Below are 9,205 nucleotides of genomic sequence, written 5' to 3' on the forward strand. Positions count from 1 at the left end.
CACTTAGGATAATGGCCTCTAGTTCTTTCTAAGTTGCTGCAAAAGATATTATTTCATTCTTTTTAATGGCTGAGTAGTATTCCATGGCATATATATATGTCACATTTTCTTTATGCAGTCCTCAGTTGGACACTTGATGCCATATCTTTGCGATTGTGAATTGTACTGTGATAAACATACGAGTACAGGTATATTTGTGATATGATTTATTTTCCTTTAGATAGATACCCAGTAGTGGGATTACTGGATTGAATGATAGATCTGGCTTTTAGTTCTTTGTGAAGTCTCCATACTGATCTCCACATAGGTTGTACTAGTTTACATTCCCACCAACAGTGTATAAATGTTCCCTTTTCACTGAATCTATGCCAACATCTATTGTTTTTCCTACTTTTTAATAATGGCCATTTTGATTGGAGTAAGACTGTATCTCATTGTGGTTTTAGTTTGTATTTCTCTGATGATTAGTGATGTTGAGCATTTTTTCATGTTTCTTGGCCACTTGTATCTCTTCTTTAAAAAAATGTTCAGGTTGTTTGCTTACTTTTTTTAACAAAATTTTTTTATTTCAGCATATTATGGGGGTACAAAAGTTTAGGTTACGTATATTACCCTTGGCACCCCCCCAGAACCAGAGCTTCAAGCATGTCCATCCCCTAAACGGTGCGCACTGCACTCATTATGTATGTATACACCCATCCCCTCCCCCCATCTGCCCGACACACAATTAATATGATTCCTAAATGTGCTCTTAGGTGATGATCAGTGAAACCAATTTGATGGTGAGTACATGTGGTGCTTAGTTTTCCATTCTTGGGATACTTCACTTAGAATGGGTTCCAGCTCTATCCAGAAAAATACAAGAGGTGATAGATCACCATTGTTTCTTATAGCTGATAGTACTCCATGGTATACATGCACCACATTTTATTAATCCACTCATGTATTGATGGGCACTTGGGTTGTTTCCACATCTTTGCAATTGTGAATTGTGCTTCTATAAACATTCGAGTGCAGATGTCTTTTTTATAGAATGTCTTTTGTTCTTTTGGGTAGGTGGCCAATAATGGGATTGCTGGATCAAATGGTAGGTCTTCTTGTATCTGTTTAAGGTATCTCCATATTGCCTACTTTTTAATAGTTTTTTTTCTTGCTGAGTTGTTTGAGTTCCTTGTAGATTCTGGATATTAGTCCTTTGTTAGATGTATAGTTTGCAAATAGTTTTCCTATTTTTCTATAGGTTGTCTATTTACTTTATGGATTATTTCTCTAGCTATGCAGAAACTTTTAAGTCCCATTTATTTTTATTTTGTTGTATTTGCTTTTGGGCCTTTATCAAATTCTTTGCCTAGGCCAATGTCCAGGACAGTTTTCCTAGATTTTCTTTTAGAATTTTTATGGTTTCAGGTCTTACATATAAGTCTTTAATCCATCTTGAATTAATTTTTGTATATGGTGAGAGATGGGCATCCAGTTTTATGCTTCTGCATATGGCTATCCAATTTTTCCAGCACCATTTATCAAATAGGGTATCTTTTCCCCAGTGTGTGTTTTTGTCTGTTTTGTCAAAGATCAGATGGCTATATGAAGATGCTTTTATATCTGGGTTCTTTATTTTGTCCCATTGATCTATGTGTTCCATGATCTTTTATGTCAGTACCATGCTGTTTTGGTTACTGTAGGCTTGTAGAATAATTTAAAGTCAGGTAATGTGATGCCTCCAGTTTACTCTTTTTGCTTAGGATTACTTTGGCTATTTGAGGTCTTTTTGGGTTACATATGAATTTTAATATTTTTCTAATTCTGTGAAAAATGACATCAGTATTTCAATGTGAATTGCATTGAATCTGTAGATTACTTTGGGCAGTATGGTCATTTTAACAATATTGATTCTTTCAATGCAGGAGCATGGGATGTTTCTCCATTTGTTTGTATCATCTACAATTTCTTTCATCAGTGTTTTTTAGTTTTCTTTGTAGAGATCATTCACCTCCTTGGTTAAATATATTCCTAGGTATTAATATTTTATTTATTGTTTTGCAGCTATTTTAGATGGGACTAAGTTCTTGATTTGGTTCTCAGCTTGACCATTATGGATATATAGAAATGCTACAGATTTGTGTATATTAATTTTGTAACCTGAGACTTTACTGAATTCATTTATAAAATCTAGGAGTCTTTTAGAGGAATCTTTAGGGTTTTCTAGGTATAAGATCATTTCATTTACAAACAGATAATTTGACCTTTTCTTTTGCAATTTGAATGCCTTCTGTTTCTTACTCTTTGCTTTTGGCTCACTTAGAGACAAATTTCTGCTCTTCTGCCCATATACTGCTTGATAAATTTATCTTCTTAGCTGAATTTCATGACATAGATGATGAACATTTGTGTATTTTTTTCCTGCTGGAGAAGCATAGAGAGTAAAAAGTTTTTCACCTTTAAATTCCTTCGTATTATAAAATCACTAATATACCTTGCCCTGGTTGATGTTGGGAGGCAGCATCCTCCTTCCCCAAATGAGATGCTATCTAGGAGGCAGAGATGGGCAAGCTTGATGAGGTGGTGTTTGTCTCCCTCCCAACTAGAGAGTAAAGGAAGGATTTCAGAGAGGAAGTGGAATAAATTCTTATAATTTTATGTTGCCTTGGAATCCAGTTTGAAGATAAGTTTAACTTTCTTATACCAGAAGCAGGGCTCAGTTTCTAATTCTACACCTCCTCCCAGTCTCTCATTGTGATCAATAAAGATATCTGTCTTACACAATTGCATCCTGGAGAACCACCTCCCTTTGGTACACCTAGATACAACCTACTTGCCAACTGATCCCGACAGCCCACATGAACTGCACAAATATGTCACAGTGACCACCTCTGAGTTACAGCATGACTCCAGTGTGCCTGCTTGCTTTAAATCCACCAATTATAACTCCCCCCAGGAAACCTGCTTTGACAATGTCCACTAAAGGCATTGACTCATGGGTCTCTCTCTCTCTCTCTCTCTCTCTCTCTCTTTCTCTCTCTCATCTCTCTCTCTTGCTCCCCACCCACTGGTTGGGTATGCTTATTATGTTATAATAAATGAAGACAGAACCATTTGTTGACCAGAGCATCCAGTGCTGAGACTGAAGTTTGGCCAAGTGTGTGGTTTTTTGGGTTCTGTCCTTTATTAGGGACATGCTGGCTCTGAACTCCCATTGAAGGAATTACCCCAAGAAGCTTTCTAGGTAGTCAAAGTGTTTGGGGGAAGGGTGACTTCCTCAGCACCCTGGCATCTGGCAAGGGACTGAGGACAGAGGAAGCCATCCTTTCCTGCAGGTGGAATATATCAGAGGGCTCAGGGTTGGTTCCGTCCTGTCTTAGGCCTCTGTAGCCCTGCTGAGCCTGTGGAGTGCTATTTCCATGACCAAAATATAATGGGCAGCTAGGTATGGAGGTTCATAGGCTCAGGGTATGTGAGAGCCTCTATTTTCAGGAGGGTCCAGTAGCTAGCCAGTTATTTGTTGTTTTAATGGTGTATAGCATGAGGCTGAGGGGGCAGTTTTTTGGCATCAGAAGCCCTGGGGCAACCAAAAGGCTGTGATAAGTGGTCCAGAGATTTCAGGGGGCATGAGAAGATGTTGCCAAAAACCTCTATAGTGAAGGAGTTTTTGAAAGCATTAATAGGAGTGCCTCTTGATGTTAATTGTGAAATAAAATTCATATGTTGCCATCAGAACCCAAAGAGTTCAGAACCCAAACCTAAAAGATACTACACCTATGTGTCCTTAATGAGTGCATCAAATGAATCTCCTTGGAAGAGGGTAGTATCACTGTAATGTTATACCTGTGCTCCTGGAGAAGGTGGATGTCATTAAGATCTTGTCTACAAATATCATGTGTGATAACAAAGCTGTTGGGGTCTTCCATGGAAAAGGTATCTTGTGTTCCTTCAGAGGTGGAGGCAACCTGCAGCTGATAGGCTGGTGAAATGGGCACTGAACAGAACATGTAAGCCAATCTATAAGAGCAAAATGTTTACCAGTTGTTTACTGAATAGAATCGGTAATTTTAATCATATCAGGTTTTGAGTATGAGGCCTTGATGAATGAGACCACAGCCTTAAGTTTGTAGCAATCCATCATGAGGCACCCTTTTGCTTTTAGATTTAAGAACAAGTAAAATTGGGCTGTCAAATGGAGAAGCAGTGGGGACAATTACTCCTTTATTAATTAGGTTTTATATAGTAAGTTTTAATCCTTGAAAGCCCTGTTTTATTTCATATTGGGCCATATTAACTATCTTAATTGGGTGTTCATGGGGTCCCATTTTATCACGTTAATTTGTGTCAAAAATTTAATTTTATTATTTGTGTTGGAGCATTTATGCTCAATAAAGAATATTTTATAGTAATAGGTACTATGCCTATGGGAAATCCAGGCAAGGCCACAGTTAAATGAGGCATAGCCATTTTTCTCTATTTTACAGTAAACTGTTTATTAAGATTATAGGGGGAGAGTGTATAAATTTAGTGGGACCTCCAGGTATAATTCGAACACCTAGTATTGATTAAGCCGATGAAGTTTTGTCAATGGGTACATTTTAGCAAATGTTAAAATTAAATTTCCTTTATGTTTACATCTAAAATAAGGATATATTGTATACTATTATATGATACAGAGTTGTCTTATATTTAATAAGCTAGCATTTTAAAAGCAAAAAAAAGTAAACCCTAGATACAATATAAATAAATGGTAATTAAATAAATTATACATGTTTTAATATAAATATATAATACATGGATAAATTATATATGTGTATTTACAATGATAAATTAAAACACAGTTCCATAATTTGATTCAATTGGAAATCCAAAATTTATATGCTAAATTTATATCTTGTTTTTAATTTCAGCTTATTATGGGGGTATAAAAATTTAGGTTATGTATATTGCCCTTGCCCCTCCACCCCCCGAGTCAGAGCTTCAAGTGTGCCCATTCCCCAGACAGTGTGCATCGCACTCATTATGTAGGTATACACCCATCCCTTCCCCCCGCTACATCTGCCCGACACCCAATTGGTGTTATTTCCAAATGTGCACTTAGGTGATGATCAAGGAAACCAATTGCTGGAAAACCAATGTGGTGCTTATTTTTCCATTCTTGGGATACTTCACTTAGTAGAATGGGTTCCAACTCTTTCCAGGAGAACATAAGAGATTCTATATCACCGTTATTTCTTATAGCTGAGTAGTACTCCATGGTATACATGTACCACATTTTACTATCCACTCATGGATTGATGGGCATTTGGGTTGTTTCCACATCTTTGCAATTGTGAATTGTGCTGCTATAAACATTCGGGTGCAGATGTCTTTATTATAGAATGTCTTTTGTTCTTTTGGGTAGATGCCCAATAATGGGATTGCTAGATCAAATGGTAGGTCTACTTGTATCTATTTAAGGTATCTCCATATTGCTTTCCACAAGGGTTCCAGTAGTTTGCAGTCCCACCCGCAGTGTATGAGTGTTCCTGTCTCTCCGCATCCACGCCAACATGTATTGTTTTGGAACCTTTTGATAAAGGCCATTCTCACTGGAGTTAAGAGATATCTCATCATGGTTTTGATTTGCATTTCCCTGATGATTGGAGATGTTGAGCATTTTTTCATATGTTTGTTTGCCGTTCTTCTATCTTGTTTTTTTTTTTTTTTTTGAGACAGAGTCTCACTTTGTTGCCCAGGCTAGAGTGAGTGCCGTGGCGTCAGCCTAGCTCACAGCAACCTCACACTCCTGGGCTTAAGCGATCCTACTGCCTCAGCCTCCCGAGTAGCTGGGACTACAGGCATGTGCCACCATACCCGGCTAATTTTTTTTTGCTATATATATTTTTAGTTGGCCAGATAATTTCTTTCTATTTTTAGTAGAGACGGGGTCTCACTCAGGCTGGTCTCGAACTCCTGACCTCGAGCGATCCACCCGCCTCGGCCTCCCAGAGTGCTAGGATTACAGGCGTGAGCCACCGCACCCGGCCTTCTATCTTGTTTTGAAAAATTTCTATTCATGTCCTTTGCACACTTTTTGATAGGGTTGTTTGATTTTCTCTTGCTGATTTTCCTGAGTTCTAAATAGATTCTAGTTATCAGCCCGTTATCAGATGTGTAGCATGTGAAAATTTTTCCCATTCTCTAGGTTGTCTGTTTGCTGTCATGACAGTTTCTTTGGCTGTGCAAAAGCTTTTTAATTTAATCAGGTACCATTTATTTATTTTTATTGTTGCTGTGATTGCCTTAGGGGTCTTCTTCATAAATTCTTTGCCTAGGCCAATGTCTACAAGGGTTTTTCCCACATTTCCTTCTAGAATTCTAATAGTTTCACACCTTAGGTTTAAGTCTATTATCTACCGTGATTTGATTTTTGTAAGAGGTGAAAGGTGTGGGTCTTGTTTCAGTCTTCTACATATGGCTATCCAGTTTTCCTAGCATCATTTATTGAATAAGGACTCTTTTCCCCCGAGTATGTTTTTGTCTGCTTTGTCAAAGATTAGATGACTATATGAGGATAGTTTTATATCTGGGTTCTCAGTTCTGTTCCACTGGTCTGTGAATACCAAAATTTAAATGTGCAAGTCCCCCCACTAAAGGCCCCAATTCCATATATAGTGGAGATAGTACAGGACATTCAAAAGATCCCTGGTACGCATTCTGCTGTATTGGATTTAGCCAAAATGTTTTATTCAATACCAATTGTGGAGGAATCTCAACCCCAATTTGCTTTCACTTTTGAGGGGACTCAATATGCTTTTAGCTGACTGCCAGTGGACTACCTAAAACAGCCCTGCCATTGCTCATAGCTTCTGAAGGCAAGACCTAGATAAGATCTTTCCTATGCATTGCTGGATGTGGCAATATATTGATATCCTAATAAAGAACACCTTTGAAGAGACCATACATAGAGATTTCGAAATGGTTTCTACCCATCTACAATAAAAGAAGTGGGCCATTGCCCCACATAAGACTCAGAGGCTGGCACCTCATGTTAAATTCTTGGATATTGTCTGGTTTACCAGAGGACGTGAAATCCCATTAGTAGTAAAACACAAATTACTGACCATTACACGACCCACTACCTAATATGTGTGCAACAGGCCTCTTCATGTTTTGGAGATAACACACTCCCCATCTCACACTCATATTAAGACCTACCTATTTGTGCTATTACCGAAAGGCAGTAGAATGCCAATGGGGAGAAACCCGAGATGCCACACTTTGCCTGGCTCAATAGGCGATCCAACAGGCTGTGCCTCTAGTACCTCAGGCTCCCACTTCCATGTAGGGGCCCTGGCAACACCTGATTATGCTTCTTGGAGCCTACTGACAAAACACAGGCTAGTTGGCTGCTGATGGGATTTGGACTAAATGTCTTCCCCAACAGGAACTAGATATACCTGCTGGAAAGGCAAATCTTATCTACTATTGGAAACAAAGTCTCTTACAGCCAAAACCAGTGCTCTTCTGGACTCAGATCCCCATTATGCCATGAGTGAGAGATACATCCCAGTAGAGGCTCTGCACGGCCACTGAGGCCTCCTTGGTGAAATGCTACCTACAGGACTGGTGAAACCTGACAAACAGGGCCTCTCCAAATTATAGAAGGATGTGGCTTCCCCTGTGCTCAGCCTTATGCCCACAGTGTTAGAGGAACTAATACTGTTTCCAGGACCCTTAGCCACGTGGGGTGCCCCTGGGGATAAGCTGAATGACACGAAAAGGGAGTCAGTCTATTTCATAGATGGCAATGCCCGCTAGTGGTACTGTGTGGATCTCTGAGAGGGGACAAGAAAATCTACACCTGGTAGATGCCAGTTCCATTTGAATATGATCTAGCCCGGGTATACACACACCATTATTTCAGAGGCCCAGGGGTCTCTCTCAAAGAGGCAGTTAAAAGAGAATGGGAGGCCTGGATCTCCCAGAAAGCAGCTCAATCACAAATAAACATCCATATGGCCCCTTCTGCAGAAAAACCAACCCAAATCTTATAAAGTCACTGCTGTATTTGGCTGGGGCTTATTTGCTTTTTATGTGCTCTCTGGGTTATGGGTCTAGCATTAGATCCCCAGAGCCTAAACATAACTGCAGATTCCTCTTGGAATGGAAGTAATCTGAAACTGTATACCAGGCTTGGGTTCAAGACCCTGCTAGAAGGCATTCCTTGAGGGACTACACCTAGCTTGCCATTGAGCCCAAATACTCTCCAGACACTATAATAAATGGCTCCTTTGGAAACAATGCTTAAATCATTCCCAATATCATCCCTACCCTGTTAAAAATATACTGACAACAGGGAGTTGGCCTGTAAGATGCCCCACCTCTTCCAGCCTGGCTGGATAAATGCTCTATGTGTTAACAACCCTACATATACTCTTACAGGTCAAAGCTTAGCTTACTGAGAAAATTTAAATAAAATTACCTTGACCTATAGATTCCTGTATCCAGAAATTATATGGGTTATAGATGGAATATACAGGCCAAACAGACAAGAAAACAGCCCAATCCTTTGCTCACTGTGCCCCAAGAGACTCCACAGCGATTTTAGAATTATGTAAAAGCAACAGCCTGGTTAATAAATACAAAATGATGCTTTAAATAACATCAGGAGTATATAAAGCAAGGCTCCCTCTAGACCGTGTTCCTTACCTGGATATAGAGCTTCTTAGAAAGAATACCCTCCACATGGTTGGCCCCCACACCGTGGGAGGTGACAGCTCCTCAGATGACACTGCCCTAACCCAAGAAATCATCATGGGAAATGACAACACCTCAGATAGACCCACAGGAAGTGGGACCATGCATCTAACCTTCCCTACCTGGCTAAAGAAGAACAAATGGACAATTTCTAACTTCATGGAGGGATGAAATCTAAATAAGGACTTAAGAAGCTGTGTCACAAAATTTGATCCTGAGGACCTCCTTGAGGTTTTTTTTTTTTTTTTTTGGCAGAGCTAGCTGAGGCTTTATTTTGGAAAAAGCAATTGAATTGGTTTTTAGTTGGGGACATGGGTAAGAGGGAGTACCCTGGGCAGTAAAGTCCCCCCAAGGGTGGGCTGAGGGCTGAGGCTGAGCCTCATGTGGGTCTCTTGTTCCCTGTGCTCCCTGGCACAGTTGCCTACCCCCACAGGCCCTGGGGCAGCCACTCAAGGAGGTAGGCTGGAGGGGCCTCAGTGGCCAT

Source organism: Lemur catta, chromosome X (genome assembly GCF_020740605.2).
Source record: "Lemur catta isolate mLemCat1 chromosome X, mLemCat1.pri, whole genome shotgun sequence".
Classification (NCBI taxonomy): domain Eukaryota; kingdom Metazoa; phylum Chordata; class Mammalia; order Primates; family Lemuridae; genus Lemur; species Lemur catta.